Source organism: Dipodomys merriami, unplaced genomic scaffold, assembly GCF_024711535.1.
Source record: "Dipodomys merriami isolate MVZ:Mamm:240054 unplaced genomic scaffold, mDipMer1.0.p SCAF_22, whole genome shotgun sequence".
Classification (NCBI taxonomy): domain Eukaryota; kingdom Metazoa; phylum Chordata; class Mammalia; order Rodentia; family Heteromyidae; genus Dipodomys; species Dipodomys merriami.
This window is the reverse complement of record NW_027203604.1, coordinates 15,038,311-15,058,685: the sequence shown is the minus strand read 5'-3', so window position 1 is coordinate 15,058,685 and position 20,375 is coordinate 15,038,311. Positions and strand designations below refer to the sequence as shown.

Below are 20,375 nucleotides of genomic sequence, written 5' to 3'. Positions count from 1 at the left end.
GCAGAGGTGTTAATAGCAGATCCTTCCTTCCTTCCTTCCTTCCTTCCTTCCTTCCTTCCTTCCTTCCTTCCTTCCTTCCTTTCTTCCTTGTTCCTTCCTTCCCTCCCACCCTCCCTTGCTCAAAGCTAAACTGTTAGTGTCCTGCTGTTAGAATTCTTGCTATCCATAGGAAAGTTGTCAGATTGATAGCTCTCTAATCTTCATTTGCTAAGGGGATTTTTTTTTGTGGTATATTTTCATCATGAATAGATAAATGAATTTTAATCACATGGGTTTTTTTTTTTGCAAATATGGAGGTAAACATATGATTTTATGTATCCTGTTAATGTGAATTAAATTAGTAAAACTTTAAATGACAGACTAAGCTTACATTTCAGGAATAAAAGCCTGTGGCCTGGGCCTGTGCTTTGTGTGCAGTGTTGCACTTGGTTTGTCGATAAGTTAATTGGGGAGTTTATATCTGACCACTGCAGAGCTCAGCATTAGGTTTGCATCCCTCATATTGTTCTCACCAGGGTTTAGGGTCATGCTTTTTCTGAATTAAAAGTCAGAAACTCTCTGTGATAATCTGTGTAATATTAGAGCTGTTTCTTCCTTACGGGTTTACTATAAGAAGAAAGGAATGGGTAGTAGGGTGAATATAAGTTACATTATATTTTAGTTTGAAAATTAGGTAATAAAACCCACCAAAAACTGTTACAAAGGTGGGGGTTGAGAGAGAGGGAGGTTAGGGAAGAATAATATAATGGATTTGCTTAAGCTACATTGCATGTCTGTTGTAAATATCACTGAAATCCTTGTACAATTATATTATGCTAATGGGAAACCTATAAAAAAGGTTTCCTAGCATCTCCCATTAAAGTTACCTTGGCCTAGGGTTTTTTTTTTTGTTGTTGTTGTTATTGGGGAGATTTTGAAATTTGAGATTTTATTTCTTTTAATAGCTTTGAAACTTCAGATTTTCTTTAAATTTTGTTTTTTAAAGATGTTCTATTTTAGCTGGGTAAGGTGGCTTGTGCCTATAATCCTAGCTATTCAAATACAGAAGATAAAGGTTTGAAGCCAGCCCAGGCAGTAAAGTCCATGGACTCTTATGTCTAAAATAAGCAGCAAAAAGCCGAGATAGAGATTGTGGCTCAAGTGGTAGAGTGCTAACCACAGAAAACAAGCAATCTTAGGAAGCTTGAGGCCCTGAGTTCAAACGCTGGTCACCACGCCATCCCCCCAAAAAAGGATGTTTTGTTTTTATCTAAACTTTAAATTTTTGAAAAATATTTCTCAAATCTGTACTTTTGTCTTCTCTTATTATTTGGTTATTTTCCCTAATTGGTATCATCAACAGTTTGTTAAGTTTAGTAGCTGTTTGAATATACCAACTTATGGCTTTATTGTTAATCATATATTCTATTTCATACATTTGTCTATTTCCTCCTTCCTGTAGGGTTTATTTAATATTATTGTAAATTTCTGAGTAAAATATGTAGTTAATTGGTTCTTACCCTTTCTCCCCTTCTAATATATGCATTTAAGATATAGATATAGTTGTTTTGGGCTGGTGGTTAGGCAGCACATGTTGATGGGAGCACAGGGAAGAGCAAAATCACTCACCTCATGTCCAGGAAACAAAAGTAGAACTGGAAGAACCTGATATCCCACCCCATCCCCTTCATGGGCAAACCCTGACCACTCCCTCCCTCTCCCCTCATCCCAGTGGCCTTACTTCCTCCCACTAGGCCCCCACCTCCTAAAGGTTCTACTGTCCCTCACCAGCACCACAGACTGGGGACTGAGGCTTTTAGGAACTTCCTATGGAACTTAACCATCCATTTCTAAATATCCATTTCTATGTATTTTGACCAAACCAGTAGTTATTGAAAAAATAAATTTCTTCAACCTCTTACTGATAGTTGTTTAGCAACCTTCTCATTGATTTTTAGTTTACTTTCCTTGTGCTCAGACTATACTTTGAGTGACGTCAGTCCTTTAAACTTTGTCAAGATGTGCTTTACCGTTCCATATTCAGTTAGTTTATACTACCCACGCACACTTCAGAATAATATGTAGAAAACATGTCTTATTCTCAAGTGCAGTCTTCAAATGCCTGTGCGTCCATTGTTGAATATTCTGTTCAAGTTTCCTGTGTCCTTAGTGGTTTCTTTTGCTCCTGAGAGAGTTTTATTTCAGGTTCCCATTGTAATGGTCGTTTATCTATTTCTCCTTTTAGTTATATCAAGTATTGGTGTATATCTTTGAGTACTGTTATATTGGGCATGTAAAAATTGGAAAGAATTGTCTTTCTAATGAACTTAACCTTTAATTATTGTGTATAGTCTGGGTACGGATATTATCAAATCATATGTCTTCACATTTTTCAGCTTCCACTTTTTTACAGTTGCATTCTTTTTTCAACTTACATTTAGAAATTTTCATCATTATTTTAGTATAGATTATATCTTGTACTTTATATAGGATGAAAAAAGATTTTGTTTTTATTCAATTGTGTGTGTGTGTGTGTGTGCGCACGCGCGCGCGCGTGTGTGTGTGTGTGTGTGTGTGCATGCATGTGTGCACGCGCGCGCGCCATGGGGCTTGACCTCAGGGTCTGGGTGCTGTCCTTTTTCTCTTTTGCTCAAGGCTAGCTCCACTTCTAGCTTTTTGCTGGTTACATTGGAGATATGAGTCTCATGGGTTTCCTGCCAGGCTGGCTTCATACTAACTGTCCTCAGATTTTCAATCTCTTGATTAGCTGGTATTACAGTTTTTGTAGTGTGACTGTGTGAGCATGCATTTTTGTAGCATGTGTGTGTGTGCACACTTGTACATACATGTGTATGTTGCTTAGGATGGACTCAGTCCTCAAGTGCTCTAGCTGTACACCTAGTCTGATTGATACAATTTGTTTAAATTGTTCCATCTTAAGGTTGCCATTTGTTTGTAGTCTTTTTTTGTACATTGCTCTACAATTTTAAGAAAAAAATTGTTGGTACTGGGGATTGATGTTCAGGCTTTGTGCTTTTGGGGATGGCACTCTGCTACTTAAGCTATGCTTGTTATTATTATTATTATTTTTTTTTTTTTTTTTTTTGGTCGGTCGTGGGACTTGAACTCTGGGCCTGGGCGCTGTCCCTCAGCTCTTCAGCTCAAGGCTAGCGCTCTACCACTTGAGCTACAGCGCCACTTCCGGTTTTCTGGTGGTTTTATTGGAGATAGGAGTCTCACGGTCTTTCCTGCCCGGGCTGGCTTTGAACCGCGATCCTCAGATCTCAGCCTCCTGAGTAGCTAGGATTACAGGCGTGAGCCACCAGCGCCCGGCTATGCTTGTTATTATTGAGAAGGGATCTGCCTACTTTAGGCTTTCTCTAAATTACTAGGATCTGTAGATGTGATTCAACTGTGTACACCTTCCCTCTGAGGAGGTGAAGTCTTGTGGACTTTTCTGCCTGGGCTAGTCTGGAACTGAGATCCTCCCAATCTCAGTCTACCACGTGTGAGAAAAACTGTCTTTTCTATCCAAGTGTGTTGCTAAAAAGTTCCTTCTTTGGCCTGGTGGCTTGGCTCTTGTTAAGGAAAAGAGGAACTGCTTTGGGATAAGAAAGGATTTTTGAAGGTTTTATCTTAAACTGGTTTCTTTTCAACAGAGAATTAAGACTCACTCTAGAAATAGCAGAGGGTGTAGGTATGTTTTGAGATTACTTGTGAACTGTTAATCTTATTTCAAAATCACCTTATGTAAATACATTTTACCCTATTCAAACTAGCCAGTTGTGAGCAGATTATGAACCTGGGCTCAACCAATCTGAGCAGAGGGGCATGGCCTGCTGCATTAAGAATAAATACTGTAGCCGACTGCCTGCTCTCTGTGCTTGCTTGGCAGATTTTTGGCTGATGGCACACCCTTCTGCAGAAGTAAATTTTGCCTTGCTGAGACAATTCTTTATTTTCGTGTATGATGTGACGCCAGTGGTTCTTGGAGAGCATATTTATAGCATGTAGCTTGGTTTGGCATATGCACACCACTGTGACAAGCTATAGTTTAAGAATGGGTCATGGACTTTTCTGCCGGGCTGTCCTCAACCTCAATCCCTTCATTCTCAGGATTGTAGCTACTCTACATCAAGTACCTATGATTACAAGCAAGAACCACCAGGGCCTGACAGTATATCATCTCCTTATTCTTATGTTAGGAACTGTGAACACTCATATAATTTTTAGTAGGTATCCTGGTGGTTATAAGATAGACTATTTTTGGGCTGGGGAGGTGGCTCAGTGGTAGAGTGCTTGCCTTGCATGCTTGAGGCCCTGGATTTGATTCCTCAGCACCACACAAACAGAAAAAGCTGGAAGTGGCCCTGTGGCTCAAGTAGTAGAGTGCTACCCTTGAACTGAAGAGCTGAGGGACAGTGCCCAGGCCCAGAGTTCAGGCCCACAAACAACCCAAAATAAATAAATAAATAAATAAATAAATAAATAATAGGGTATTTGTCAATGTCTAGTAAAAATTAGTATGTGTCTTCCAGGCAAGAGCCTTAAAACCCTTGCTTCTGCTTCTGCTTTACTCACTGTAGTCTATTATGTGAAGTGTTGTGCACCTATGCTTGGAGGTTTGAAAGATGTTATTTTTATTTATATTCACTTAGCTTTTTGCATTAACATCTTATGTTCTTTACTATGGCACATTTGTTATAGCTAATAAGCCAGTATTGACACCTGGTCCCTAACTACAGTCCATCCTTTACATTAGCACTTATTCTTTGTGTGGTATAGTTCTTTAGTGCTTTTTAAAACCTTTGTTGTTGTTGTTTCTTTCATGTGATTGTTTCTAACACATTTATAAGATTATTTCTTTGTTGCTTTGTATGTCCCTCCTCCACAGTATAACCCCTGCTTTCACTGTATTTGATGTGGTATAATTTGTAGAGGGGAAGGGAAAAAACAAATCGTTTAAATAGGGATACAGGTGGACCCATTACAACAATGAGATGTATAAGTTGTTATGTCGAAAACGAACTTTACAACTTTGAGGGGTGAGGTTTAGGTGGGGGGGTGGGGGGAGGATGGGAAGGGATGGGAAGGGGAAACAAAGGAGGAGACTACAATGCTTGATAAGAAAAGAAATGTACTCATTATCTTGCCCATGTAATTGTAACCCCTCTGTACCGTATTTGTTGTTGTTGTTTTTTATTTTGTTGTTGTTTTTGTCAGTTGTAGGACTTGAACTCATAGCCTGGGCACTGTCCCTAAGCCTCTTTGTGCTAAAGAGTAGCACTCTACCACTTGAGACACAATGCCACTTCCAGTTTTTGAATGGTTTAAAGAGATAAGTGTTTCATGGTGACTTTTCTGCCTGGGCTGGCTTTGAACCACAGTCCTCAGATCTCAACCTCCTGAGTAGCTAGGATTACAGACCCAGCTGAAACCTTTGTTTTATTTTAAAGACAAGATCTTACTATGTTCCCCAAGCTGACCTTCATCTATCTCCTGGATTCCAGTGATCCTTCTACCCCAGCCTCCTGAGTAACTGTGACTACAGTTGTGTGCCACACAACTAGTGTGCCAGCTAGTTCTGAGTTTTGACAAATGTTCTGTTGTGTATCTGTCATACAGTGTCATACAGAAAAACTGCTTTTGTTTTCTGAGGAGATCAGATAGTGACTTGATAGACTATTTGGTAGAATTCACCAGTAATACCTTATAAGCCTGTTTCTTTCTGGGAAGCTTAATAATTGACACAGGCTGTTCCATCTGGCTGAACCCCAGGCTACAGTCACTTCAAAGCAGTGGCAGGGGTTCCCTACAAGCGACTTTCCACTCCACCCAGTGGGAATTCCAAGGACAGAGGTTCTAGGCACTTGGGGGGCCAGCCAGAATCCCATTTGGATGGTCTCTTCCTCATCCTGTGAGTTTTCTGTTTGTGCCATTGAAGGGCATTATAGTTATTACACTAAAGAGCATAGAGTTGTTCACTGTGGGTTGTCTCCCCCCCACCCCCCCCACCCCGCCCCCCCCCCACATCCTGTCAGTGAGCAGAGGATCAACTCTTCCCCTGTTGTGACTCATATAATTTGTTCTCCTTGGCTTCAGTGAGCTTTGTGGGTAACAGCATTTGTATTGGGGTTGTGTTTTTTTTTCTCGTTTCTATTCTTCTTTTTTTCTTTTTCTTTTTCTATTTTAGGTTTGAACTCATTGCCCCCATATTTGCTAGCCATGCCTCTAGCTCTGATTTTTATTTCTTTTCTTGTGTGCCTTGTATTGTACCCCTTTGAATGATTTTCTACCTGGAAGTTTGGATGATTGTTCTTGGATCTTTGCAAATCTAAAATATGTACCCAGTGCTATAAAATTTCCCTCTAAGCCCTGCTGTTGTTGCATCTTATGCATTTTGATAACTTGTATTTTTTACTTCTTGTTGCTTGTCATCATTGCTAGACTTCTCAAAACTTTTGTGGACACGTGTTAATTGGAGGTAAATTGCTTCATTTCCAACTATTCTGGGGCTTTCTGACTTATCTTCATTTTGATTTCCTGCACAAGTTGGGATGGTCTGAGTGCTGACTGGGTGTGGATTCACATTCTTCTCCATGTGCCTGGGTGCATTTTATGTCCGGCCCCCCCACTGTGGTCTGCCTTGTGATTTCCCTGTGAGCCTGAGGGGGATGTGTGCTCTGCCTGAGAGGGATGAAGCCCTCTGTCACTGTCAGCTAAGCCCCACTGATTAATGGTACTGTTTGGTTCAGCTGTGTCCTTACTGATTTTCTGCTTGGCTCTGTCCATTTGTGATAGAGAAGAGTTGAGGTTTGCACTGTACAAGTGTTCATCTGTCTCTGCGGTTTGATCCATTTGTACCAATGTATCTTGACACTGTTGTACGTGGAGTCCTATGGATGAGGGTCATGTCTTCCTGGAGACATGACATAGTACCTGTCTATATTCTACTGAGTTGCCTTGTTCTGCTTGAGATTAATGAAATACGCCAGCCTCTTCCCATTCCCCCTTGTACCAAGGTTTGAATTCAGGGCCTTGTACTTGTTTACTTTCTCAGCTGGCGTTGTACCACTTTAGTCATGCTTTCACCCAGACTTTTTGCTAGTTCATTGGAGAGAAAGTCTTCCAGATTTCCCTTACCAGACTGGCTTTGAGCTGCAAACCTCAGATCTCAGCTTTCTGAGTAGCCAGGATTACAGGCATGAGCCACTAGTGACAGGTCCCAGCCTTCTTTTGAATGAAGTTAGCATGATCTATTTATATCTCTTTTCACTTTTAATAGTTGTTTCTTTTTATTCACAGTTGGTTTCTTATGGACAACATACAATTATGTCTTGCTTTTTAAATCCACTCTGACAGTGTTTTAATTAGAGTGTGTAGATCGTTCTTGTTAAACGTGATCATTGATGAGGTTTGTTTGGTACCAGTGTTAGTTACTGTTTATCTGGGCACTCTTTTATTTTACTTTATCTTCCTTTCGTTGTGTTGTTTTTAATTGAACATTTCTTATGGTTCAGTTTGTTTCCTCTTAGCATTATGAATCATACAACTTTTGGAAACAGTTTTAGTTGTTGCCACAGACACTTAAGACTGCTCAAAGCCCTGGGCCAGTGGGTAATGCTGGGTCTAGTCCCAGAGCATATCAGCCCCTGTCAGCATTTATCCTGCACTCAGTACTTTGATTGTCCTATGTGTGGGTACTGTTTCTGCCATGCACAATTGTCTGCTAGATGAGTGAAGAATAAGGAGAGCCAACACCTTGGTCTCAACTCCACTTGGTCCTTATCCACTGCTGCCCTTTCTCTGCATTGTGCCAAGGCTATGGTTGCTACATTTTGCCTCTCTGGAAGCCTCTTGTGGGGCAGGTGTATAGCTGGCAACGAAGCCCCAGGTTTCTGTGTGTCAGAGGAAGTCTTCATTTCTCCTTTGCTTTTGACAGGTATGTTTGCTGGGTATAGAACCCAAGATTGGTAGCTGTGTTCTTTCTTTTCTGTCAGTACTTAAATACTTCCTCCACTTTCTTATGGCTTACATTGTTCCTGGCAAGAAGTGCAGTGTTGCCCTTGTTTTCTGATATGTATGGTGCACTCCCCCCCACCCCCCCGCACTGCCCCCCCCCCCCAGCTTCCAGGATTCCTGACTTTGATTTTCTGCATTGTGAATAGGATGTATCCTGCTTATGTTCTCTGAGCTTTCTAGACCTGTCATAAATTTAGAAAAATTCTAGCCATTCTTGCTTGTGACATTTTGTACACTCCTCTCTCCCATTCTTCCTGTGTTGTACATGGCTCCACCTTTTCTAATTAGATACTCTATTCTAAATAGATCTTTTCGAAATAGATACTGTATTCTCAGTTTTTCCTTTTTTTTCCATTTTAGTTCTGGAACTTTTTATTGACTTAACCTATCTTCATGTCTTTTCTTTCTTTCTTTCTTTCTTTCTTTCTTTCTTTCTTTCTTTCTTTCTTTCTTTCTTTCTTTCTTTCTTTCTTTCTTTCTTTCTTTCTTTCTTTCTTTCTTTCTTTCTTTCTTTCTTTCTTTCTTTCTTTCTTTCTTTCTTTCTTTCGTTAGTCATGGGCCTGGGTACTGTCCCTGAGCCCTTCAGCTCAAGGTGAGCAACTCTACTACTTGAGCCACAGTGCCACTTCTGGTTTTCTGGTAGTTCATTGGAGATAAGAGTCTCAGGGACTTTCTTGCCTGGGCTGGCTTTGAACTGCAATCCTCAGATCTCAGCCTCCTGAGTAGCTAGGATTACAGGCCTGAGCCACCGGTGCCTGGCTTGTCTTTTCTCTTTCACCCATTTGTTCTGATTTTTATTTCATTCCAATTCTCTTTGCTTTAATTGTTTTATTCTTTTCTCTCATTTTTAGGTTAATTGTCTAGCTAGCTATTTTCAGCTTGTAGGTTTTCTAGCTGGGCAGTAAGTTAGAGGGCTTCCTTATGAATTATTGATGACCTCATTATGGTTGTATGTGCTTATGTGTGCAAGGGAGCGTGTTGTAGAGCCTGTGTATAGGGAGCACTGGAGCCTCTTGTAGGACTAGTAGCCTGCAGACAGCATGCTCAGTGCAGGGCATGGACCTGGACCATTTCTTGGTTTTTTAAGCCTTTTTTGTTAAAGAAAAATAAGTAAATTACCTTTTGTTGAATATAAGTGAAGAAAGCGTTCTAAGGATTTTTGCAAGTGCTAAACTGGTTTTAGTGTATATTCATTATCATTTATAGTATCATGTTTCTTTTATGATGTCTGACTTAACCTATTGCTCCTTGACATGTTTCCAGATTCACAGATGTATTGGACTTCTTAGTGATCTTTTAGGAACTGATTTTCAGCCTAATCATTTTCATGTCAAGTTCCTTCTAAGTGTTATTTCACCTGAAATCTTCCTTGATAGGTTTTATGTTGCAGCATTTGCATGCCGCCCTGAGTGACTTGGGGTGGTGTTCTGTACAAATAGTTTAGGTCAGAATATTTAACTGTATTGCTCAGAAGTTTGCCTCTCACTGCCCAGTACCCGCTCAATCCATCAGTGACTCTAAGCGATACACTGACATCTGCCACTCTATAGGTGATTGCTTTCTTCATGGAGCCTGAATTGCATTCTCTCACACTTCTGGTGAGGGAGTTTTTGACAGTCATGTGGCAGGCCTTTGTCTGTGAGCCTTTTGCCTTAAGTTGTATTTTGTAAAATATTGACACAGCCGCTTGCTTTTGTTGCTGTCTTCCTTGTACTTGTCTCCAAGTTTCTCTGTGGTTTTGTTGCCTGCAAACAAAAGCCATTTTTCTTACCCATTATGAGCAGCCTTGTGTTTTCATTGGGATGTTTATTCTGTTTACATTGTTAATTCTTCTGATTTGAATTTCTGTCCTAGTTTATACTTTGATTTTCCATGTTTTGTCTCTTTTCCCATTTTCTTGCCTCATTTTGAGATTATTGGAGTTTCTCTTGTTTTTTAAAATCCTCCTCCTTTGATTCTCTTAGTGGTTTTTCTGTATACAGTTTTCATAGTATGAAGTAACATGCCCTCTCTGGATGGAACAGCTTAAGCCTCCTGACTTCCTCAAAGTGTTTCCCCCTTTCTATTTAGGTACCATCTTTTTTCCTCAATTTTATTTTAATTATAATTTGGGGGGGCAGATCATTACATATATCACAGGTTGGAAAGTGGTGAAAACATGAAAAAAATGGACAGCTGGTTTACACTCTCACCTGCCTTGAGGTATAGCCCCATGCAGCCACACTTCTGCTATGCTTTGGTGGAGACAAATGGTATACTCCCATTGTCAGCTGAGGGTAGTGGCTAATACTATAATCCTAGCTACCCAGAAGGCTGAAATTGGGAGGATTGTATTGCCGTATGAGGCCAAGCTAAGTTAGGAAAAAAAAAAAAAAAGAACACTTTGAGAGACTCCATCTCAGTGGAAGAAGCTGGGTGTGATGGTGTTCACCTATCATCACAACTACAGTGTAAGCATAAAATAGTATGGCAGATTGGGCAGGAAATGAGGCCTTATCTCAAAATAAGCAAAAGGGCCGGAGAAGTAGCTCAGTGGTAGAATACATTCCTAGCACACACAAAGTCCTGATTTCAACCCCAGTGGCTCATTACCCCCCAAAAAACAACCAATCCAACTCCCAGTGTCATACCCTTTGTGCATTCTGACTTGTTTAACACCCTCAGAGGTATGCAAGAACTTTAGTTTCTTACAGTTCTTTACATATCAGTACTCCAGGGAGCCATTCATCAGCTGTGAAGCTTTGATCTCATGAATTTGGTGTGTTTGGATTGGTGCACATGCACTGATTGCTGTGTTCTTGTTTCTCAGATCTTTGCTCTGGTCATTTCCCTTTTTTCTGCTCTTGTCTAGGGAGACATATTGGTATACATGATTGACTGGTGCCTTCTCCAACTGTCTCCTGACTCCCACTGCCACTGCTGATCTGTCAGCTGTCTGCCGTTGTTCTGAGCTTTCTCCAAGATCTCCCCCCTCCCAGCAAAACCACAGTCTCATTCCGCTATCAAATGTCCTCATTCCAGCCCATGTCTGGAATATGTGGTGGCTTCTAAATCTGAAGCTGCTATTGGTTTGTCAGTTCTGGAAGATTATTAACCATCTTCACTTCCTTGATGACTGCATACTTCCTGTGTTGTTTTTCTGTGATGCTGATTGGAGACTTTTCATACCTTTTTATTCTGCCTGTGTATCTCTTAGTCCTTCATATCTCCCTTCTCTTTGTCTTTTGCTGTTCTCTTTGGTTAATTATTTAGGTTTATCTTTCTGTTTACTGAATCTGTCTTTAGCCACATCCAAATTGTTTGCCTATAACTTTTAAATTATCATTCTAATTTTACTTTGTTTACCTATATTTAGTTCATTTTTAAATTTACTTGTTATTAATGGTATCTTTTGATTCCTGTTAACATAAAAGTCAGTCTGTCTGTCTGCCTGCCTGCCTGTCTGTTTCTGTCTCTCTTTGTTTCTCTGTCTCTCTCTGTCTCTGTCTTTAAACTTGGGACCCTATGCTTGCTAGGTAGGTGCTTACTTGAGCCACACAGCCCTGGCAATTTTTGCTTTAGTTAATTTTTGAATAGAGCCTCATGTTTTATGCCTAGAATAGCCTGGACTGTGATCTTCCTACTTGTTTTCTATAGAACTAGGATGACAGGCCGGGCGCTGGTGGCTCACACCTGTAATCCTAGCTACTCAGGAGGCTGAGATCTGAGGATCGCGGTTCAAAGCCAGCCCGGGCAGGAGAGACCGTGAGACTCCTATCTCTAATAAACCACCAGAAAACCGGAAGTGGCGCTGTAGCTCAAGTGGTAGAGCGCTCGCCTTGAGCTGAAGAGCTGAGGGACAGCGCTCAGGCCCAGAGTTCAAGCCCCACGACCGACAAAAAAAAAAAAAAAAAGAACTAGGATGACAGGCATGTTACCAAGCACATATTTGTTTGTTCCTTAACATAGGGTCTTGTGAACTTGTTTGCATGGGCTAATCTTGAACAAACTGTGATCCTCCCTATCTCTGCCTTCTGAATAGCTAGGATTGTAGGTTTGAGATTCTGTGGCTGGCCTTAAATTCTTTCTTTATTGCTCTGAACATACTACTCATCCATATTTTCTGTACTGTGAGTTTTATTCTCATTTGTGTTCTGTGAACTTTGACAACGAGCTTATATTCTTAGAACTTTGTCTTGAGGTTTATGGGTATATTGAGTCCTGCTTTCCTGGCAAGAACCTATGTGTGCTCCTACCTCTAGCTAGCATGCAAATCTGGGCTAAGACACTGTGATATTTTCCAATGAGGGTTTTTAGCTCCCATGTATTATGAGTGTGAGTTTCTGCTCACAGGCTCTCAGCTTACTACTTGTGGTTTTCCTGTCTACCCAGCCTCAAGGCTGACTAGCGTATGTTTATGTATTGTCCTCTGTTTGATGATGAAACAATTTAGTTTGTTTGTATCTCTCTATTCTCTGGTGATAAATGTCTCTCCTGCCTTTTGCTTGTCTTTTCAGTGGAGCTGGATGTCTCTGTTGTTCTTCCTGTGTCTCTCTGCCCCACAGCCTCTTGTGCTGGCCTCTTTCCTGTGAGGCCCTGCCTCCTGATAAGTCTGGCTAGTAGAAGGAGGAGCCATGCCCATCTCTCCTGTATAACTAGAGTGAACTGGTCCTTTGACTCAGGACTGATTGCTAGCATGTAGTGTATCATGTTGCTCCATGACCAGCCATGTACAGTCCCCTTTGAACTTCTGCAGACCTAACAGAAACTTCCCATTAGAACTTACAGGAATGGAAGAGGAGCCTGGTTTATGTTAGGGCCAGTGGGCCAGTGTTAGGGACAGTGAATGAGGATAAGGGATAGCGGATGAGTGTTGAGGACAGTGGATGAGTGTTGGGGACAGTGGATGAGTGTTGGGGACAGTGGATGAGTGTTGGGGACAGTGGATTAGTGCTGGGGCCAGTGGATGAGTGTTGGGGGCAATGGATTAGTGCTGGGGACAGTGGATGAGTGTTGGGGGCAATGGATTAGTGTTGGGGGCGGTGGATGAGTGTTGGGGACAGTGGATGAGTGTTGGGGGCGGTGGATGAGTGTTGGGGACAATGGATGAGTGTTGACAGTGGATGAGTGATGGGGACAGTGGATGAGTGTTGGGGACAGTGGATGAGTGTTGACAGTGGATGAGTGTTGGGGACAGTGGATGAGTGATGGGGACAGTGGATGAGTGTTGGGGACAGTGGATGAGTGTTGGGGGCAGTGGATGAGTTTTGGGAACAGTGGATGAGTGTTGTGGACAGTGGATGAGTGTTGGGGACAGTGGATGAGTGTTGTGGACAGTGGATGAGTGTTGGGGGCAGTGGATGAGTGTTGTGGACAGTGGATTAGTGTTGGGGGCAATGGATTAGTGTCGGGGGCAGTGAATGAGTGTTGGGGACAGTGGATGAGTGTTGAGGACAGTAGATGAGTGTTGGGGGCAGTGGATGAGTTTTGGGAACAGTGGATGAGTGTTGTGGACAGTGGATGAGTGTTGTGGACAGTGAATGAGTGTTGTGGACAGTGGATGAGTGTTGGGGGCAGTGGATGAGTGTTGTGGACAGTGGATTAGTGTTGGGGGCAGTGAATGAGTGTTGGGGACAGTGGATGAGTTTTGGGAACAGTGGATGAGTGTTGTGGACAGTGGATGAGTTTTGGGAACAGTAGATGAGTGTTGTGGACAGTGGATGAGTGTTGGGGGCAGTGGATGAGTGTTGTGGACAGTGAATGAGTGATGGGGACAGTGGATGAGTAATGGGGACAGTGGATGAGTGTTGTGGACAGTGGATGAGTGTTGGGGGCAATGGATTAGTGTTGGGGACAGTGGATGAGTGTTGGGGACAGTGGATGAGTTTTGGGAACAGTGTATGAGTTTTGAGGACGATAGATGAGTGTTGAGGATGGTGGATGAGTGTTGGGGACAGTGGACTGGTTTTGGGGACAGTGATTGAGTGTTAGGGATAGTGGATGAGTTTTGAGGACTGTGGGTGAGTGTTGGGGACAGTCAGTAAATATTGGGGACAGTGGGTGCTAGAGACAGTGGGTGAATGTTAATGACAGTGAACCAGTTACCACAGCTGGGGATTGTTGGCTACCTCTTGCTACTTCTTTCCAGCTATTCAGAGAGGTTGGCTTTGGTTGCTCACAACTGGCACTGTGCCACTTGAGCCATACCTCCAACCCAAGAGAGCTAAGTTTTGACACCATCTGACTATGAGAACAGTTCCAAGGTGAACAACTGGCTGAAATCATGCATGGCTACTGCTGAATACTGTCCCTTCGTTGTGCACAAGCCAAAGGACAGCTCTTTCCAAGTTCTGCCCAGTGTTCAGAGGAACTGAAGCAGAGCATGGTGGTATCTACCTGCAATCCCAGCATTTAGGAGGCTGAGGCAGGTATATTACAGTTGTCGGCCAACCAAGGATCTATAGTGAGATCTTATCTCAAAACCCCTCAAAGCAAACAATAAACACACACACACACACACACACACACACACACAAAATTGTCAACAGCCAGTTAAAATCACCTTGGAAACTTTTTTTGAAACAGTCAGTTGTGAGAACAAGGCACAAATTAAGGGCCAGTATGGGACCCTGGTGCTGGGGGTTGTGACCAGCCTTTAGCACTTCCTGTTTGTTGGCACTGCCGTGCTGTGGGCTCACTGGTGCTGCTTGTCCTGTAAACGTGTATATGTGTGGGGGGGGGTAGGGGGGGATTCCCCGTTTTGCACAGTAAGAGTCCAGAGAGGTCAGATCTCTGCCTCAGTCTCTCCCATTTGTGGTAGTGCAGGACTTAAACCCTGTCCCCAGAGTGGGTGATTGCTCTTATCATTTTAGTCTGTAGGTCCTCATTAGTTCTCAGTGAAGCCAGGGGGGCTGGAGCCTGTTCCACCCCACCTGGGAAGTGGATCCTGTGGGTCTCCTTCCTGCCTGCATCTATGGAGAGAGAGTAGCCATAGGCAGAGGGAGAGCCTGCAGCACTCTTACAGTGCTTTAGACAGAGCAACTCCTCAGCAGGGGAGGGGTGGTCATCTCCAGTCACTTGTGATCATAATCTCCTTTTCCTAAGGAGCTTTGTGGAGTGATATAGAGTGGAGGAGTTGGGATGTGAGTGAGAGGCCATGGGGGCGGCGGAAGGGCTGGAGGAGAGCCCGCAGAGAGCATCCCACGGAGTCCATGGAGGCCTTTCAGACAGCTCTGGGAAGCTGGGATGGAGTGGGCGGCAGGAGTGAGTCAGCCTTGGTAGACCAGGCTGAGGAGGGAAGAGGAAGATTGCAGAGAGAAGGGCAAGGGAAGCACTGCCTGGCTGCCCTCAAGCTCTGCTCCCTCTGGCCTGGAAGCCCAAGCGGGGGTTCGGGGGGTGAGATTTGGGGAGGGATCCTCTACACATAGCCACCACCCAGCTTTGCCTGTCTGGGCCCACTCTCCCAGTGGTGAGGGCTCTAGGACATACCTTCAAGCACTGGTCTCTCCAAGCTTGCAGTGGGATTGGAGCACCTGTGTGGGCTCTGTGTCCTCTCCCAGCAAGGATGTTTGTCACAGAAGCAGCAGCAGGGAGAGGGGCAGACCAGCAATGCCTGTACCTGTCCAGATGAGGCCATGGTGCCTAGAGCTTCACACACAAGACTGTATTTCAACTTTTGGACAGCTGGGGACATTTTGCATTTCCACTGCACATTTAAAGCACCCCGAGACTTAGATAGGCTAGTTATTTCCCCCCAGATCACACAAGTCAGTGGCAGCCAGGATTTGGCCTTGGGCGGTCTCTGTGATATGAATACTTCATGTAGCTGCAGTATGATAGGTTCTAGACTGGTCCTCCACCCTGTGCTGACACCTCTTGTAATATTCCTGACTCCTTAGGGCTATCTCCTTTGCTTTCTACCTTGTTGTTCAGCCCATACACAGCTGAAGTGCAGACCTGGCTCTGACTGTTCCTCACAGGAGACATCTCCCTCCAGATACTGGTTTTCTGGCTATCTCAGTGAATGTGGTAGCTCCCCAATCCTGTTGTGGTGGTCTCTGGCCTCCATGTGCCCAGGGCAGGTGTTTCTCTATTCTTGAGGGACTCCAGCATGATCACAAAGTGGTCCTCAAAAGCCAGTGGGCCAGGCAGTGGTAGCTTACACCCATAATCCTAGCTACCCAAGAGACTCAGACCTAAGATATGAGGCTGAGGAAATCTCAGGCAGACAAAACCAATTAACCAGCAAAAAGCTGGAAATGGGGTTGTGTTTGGTTAAATTGGTAGAATGTCAGCCTTTAGTGAAAAAGCTAAGCAAAAGTACAGGTCTTGACTTTAGCATGAGTATGTGTGCATGCACATGCACACACAGAGACACAGAGCTCAATGGTAAAGGACTTGGAGTTTGGGGATCCTGATTGCCATCATCTTTTGTGGCTCTCCCCCAGGGTCTTTTGCGTGTTGCCCCTACGGGGTTGAGTATAGCTCTTACCTCTGTGAAGTCACTGCACTTGCCTAAGTCTGCCCAGTGCCTCTCCAGTGCTCAGGCTGCAGCCCTGTCTTGAATCCTCTGCTTGAGGTCTATATTACCCTTTCCCACATTCCCATTTCTCAGAGCTCTGTGGGTTCTCCTGCATGCTGGACCCAGGTTTAATGGGTGCACACAGGTGAACAAATAATGAGTGATGGACTTCCATGGTGATGGGAACTTCTGGCAGCACTGAGTGATGACACAGAGCTGTCCTGGAGGCCCTGCTGGGACTGCAGCAAGAACACAATTGCTCAACGAAGCCCACCAGCTGCCCCTGCTCCTGTGTGTGAGCAGGAAGGTACAGGACTCAGCCCAGTGAAGGTTTATTACATGCACATACATTCAGACTTGTACACTGTTCTGTACACATATGCCATGTACAGGAGATGACATCTCCTTGTGCTGGCTCTTGGTTTTATCACCTGTCTGGAATTTTCTCTTATCTGGATTCTGCTAAGCTGTCCTCCTACCTGCAGCTCTGCCAGGCTGCCCCAAGCCTTTTCCTTTGCCAGAGAAAAGGGCTAGGATGTGTGGTTTTCCCTTCACCTACAGGCTGCGTAGGCACAACCTGAGAGGTTGCACCCTCTCGGCCTTGCCCAGGCCTGTCAAGAATGGTGGGTGAGATGGCTCAGTCTCTGCAAGGAAAGACTAGTGGAAAGGTGGCTAGGTCTGTGTGCAGTGTGGTCAGTGGGTTTTTGTACCTAAAAGAATATGGCTCTTCTGTTACAGTGAAAGGCCTTCCAGACTGGCCCTAAGACACAAAAAAAGCTCAGCAGTGGAGGCCTTGCTAAGACAAAATTCCTGAACTACCATAGGCACCTGTTCTCATTCCCTGTCCCAGACTCCTGAGGTGTAAGAGGTGAGGCTGAGGGTTGGTTTTATATAAATGGATTGGGAACAACAGTGTGGGTCCCTCCCAGCCCCAGTGTTTGTCTTGTTGGGTTTATGTGTCAGACTCCAGGGACACTACTCCTAGGCTCCAAGTTCTCTCCTTCCCAGGACTCTTAGAACTTCCTGGGAGTGAGGCTGACTAATTCCTGCATCTCTGCTTGCTCTGCTTATCTCATGGTGATTGTCTATAGCCCCTGCTGGCCTTGTGCCAGGCTGGGCCTGTCTATCATCATGAATGGGGATGATGATGGAGGAGGAGCCTTGTTAGGAACCTCAATGGTTTTGAATGTCAGGGTCTGGGACAAGTGACTCTAGGCACTCCCCCCCCCCCCCCCCGCCTTTCTGGCAGAATTGGGGATTGAATTTAGGACCTCATGTTTATTAGGCGGGTGCTCTACCACTTGAGCCATCCTCCATTCCTTTCTGGTCTTAGTCTCTTTTACAGATAGGGTCTCTCACCACTTTTTCAATATAGAGCTAGACTACAATCATTCTGCCTTCCCTTCTGAATATTAAGATAACAGGTATGACCCACCATGCCCAGTAACAACTCTGTACTTCTGTGCCTTGGTTTCCCATCTAGAAAACCACTGCCTAGCTTGACCTTGGAATTCTTTCCCAGCTTGATGGTTGCCTTTCTTCATCACCTCACCATACCAACTCATTTCTTCTCCCTTAGCTTCCTCATGTTGGAACTGACAGGGCTAGGATAGGCAACCATCTCTTTCTGCCTGGGGCAAGCAGCCTTGCCAACTGTTCACCACATGCATGGGGACCCCCCCCACACACACACCCATGCACTGGCTTACGTAGTTTCAGAGGCTCCTAGCCATCAGCAACGTTCTTAATCTGTGAGAATGTCCTGGAACACTTCCCTAGTTGGCATTAATTACATGACAAACAAATTTTATTGCTTACAAACAGGACTGTTCTGTACCCAAGGAGAAGCACTCAATGGAAAATGTCATTTTGTTTTGTACTTCCCGAGCAAGCCTTTAAGGCTCCATCGGCACAGCCTGGGTGCCTGTTTGCACGGCGATTAATCGCCAGCATTCACTTGAGTGGAAACCAGGCGAACTTTACCACAAGTGGAATTAGTCATTAAAAAGTCATTACCAAATCACCCAGCACAGTGCCTGCTCTTCCTCTAATGACAAAACCATTTCTTGAAAAGGTACAAACAGCAAACTTCTTGTTTTAGATTTTTCTTCTGTGCCAGCTGTTGCTAGCCTGGAGATGTAATAGAGGAGAAGCCTAGTGAAGGGCAGCATTTTGGAGATTTATTGATCAATAAAGGAGACAATTACTGCTTGTTTATGAAAGGAAATCCCCCGCCCCGGCCTCTCACGGCATTGACGCTCTGGTAATGATAACTCCGGTAACCAGCTTGAAACGATAAAAGTCAATGGGAAGATATAGGATTTCAATAAAATTATGACACTCCATAAACCTTCCATGGAAACAAATTTTCCCCAGATATGTGGCCAGTTGCAGTTGGATTTGTAACTTTAATTTCTCACTTATTGAATTTTTTGTCATCAACTAATTGTGAAGTCCATGCGGGGGTGACAACTGTGTCCCTGGCTCTGGAGAGAAAAGAGCACAGACCCAGTAGCCAGAGGCTGTGCATGTGATGGGCTCAGGAGAGGGCTGGTAGGGCTTCTCAGCATCCCTGCAATCCTCACTGTCACTCACAAGTGAAGGGACACTTGAGAAGCTGAAGCAGGAGTGTGGGATAGTTGATGTGGTCACTGAGCCTTTAGGCTGGTCTGTCCTGGGGAATATCATTGGGCCCCAACATGTAGACACAGAATGCTGCATGGGGAGGGACTTTGAGGAGAGCGGTACTCCAGGTGGTCTGAGTACGCAGGTTTCCTTTGGGCCATGATTTACCCTTTGAGCCAGTGCTGGTGCAGGCAGACTGCGGCTCTCACCTGGGCCACTGCTGGCCAAGGACACCACAAGGTCTGCCAGAGCTGGTTCTTACCTTTTCCCAAGCTCCTTGCTTAGAATGTTTGTGTTGGGGAGTGTGTAGGGCTGCCTATAGCCCACTAGTACCTGCCAGCATGGGCAAAGTTGTCATTCTATGTGTAAAACAGCAAGACAACCAGTTGCTTCTAGGTCTGCTTGCTGGATGCTATCTGGACAGTCACTGATCTGCACAGCTGTTATGTGACACTCCTCTTACTCCTGGAGGACCTGAGATATGAGGGGATTCGATAGCTCACCTCTGTAAAACTGAAATTTGATTCAGGGTCTCACAAACACTGCCCCCCAGAATACCTACTGCTAGCCTCTTGAATATCAGAGCCCAGGCAGAGACACTAAGCACACCAGTGGCGCATCTGTAGGGCCATTCATGTGTGTGGGAAGCAAAGAAGCCAAACCCCTACCCCTAGGCCTCTGGAGGAAGGCTTCACTGGCCCCAGCTGGGTCGTCCCCTGAGCTTAGGAGCTGACAGAGCAACTGAGGGGTCCCTGGCCTGACTCTTCTGGGGTGGGTTCCCTCTACCTGGTGCAGTAGAACCCAGTGGGCATGTGATTTGAGGTACATTGAGATCCCATTTAGGAGGGCAAGAAGGCAGGGAGCAGCCCTGTGCAGATGAAGTTTTCTCAGTGATGCTGTGCTCTTTATGTGGCCTCTGAGCAGCTCAGGGCTCCTCTTCTCCTCAGGCCTCCCTGCTGGCTTGTAGAGGGCATTCCCCTTCAGACCCATGTGGAGGATCTCTCCAGTGTCCGAGGCAAGCGTGACTCAGTGCTGGCCAGGAAGAAGCTGTCTTCTCTCCCAGGCCCCTGCAGTCAGCATTTCTAGTGGGTCACAGAAGAACAGGAACCTCTGTTATGGCATTTACTCCTGACTCTGCAGTCTGTCACCCTAGGACACCTGTGATCCTTGCCTGTCCCAAGAGAGGAGGCTGGAGTACTGGACACGATGGGTGGCATTGTGACTCATCATCCATTAGTTCAGACAGAGG

At 44.5% G+C, this 20,375-nt stretch overlaps 1 protein-coding gene across 2 annotated transcripts in view; it reads left to right on the top strand.

Moving 5' to 3' along the window:
- Window positions 1-20,375, top strand: part of Mad1l1 (mitotic arrest deficient 1 like 1) — a 313,118-nt gene that overhangs the window by 151,716 nt on the left and 141,027 nt on the right. The gene's annotated exons all lie outside the window — the stretch shown is intronic.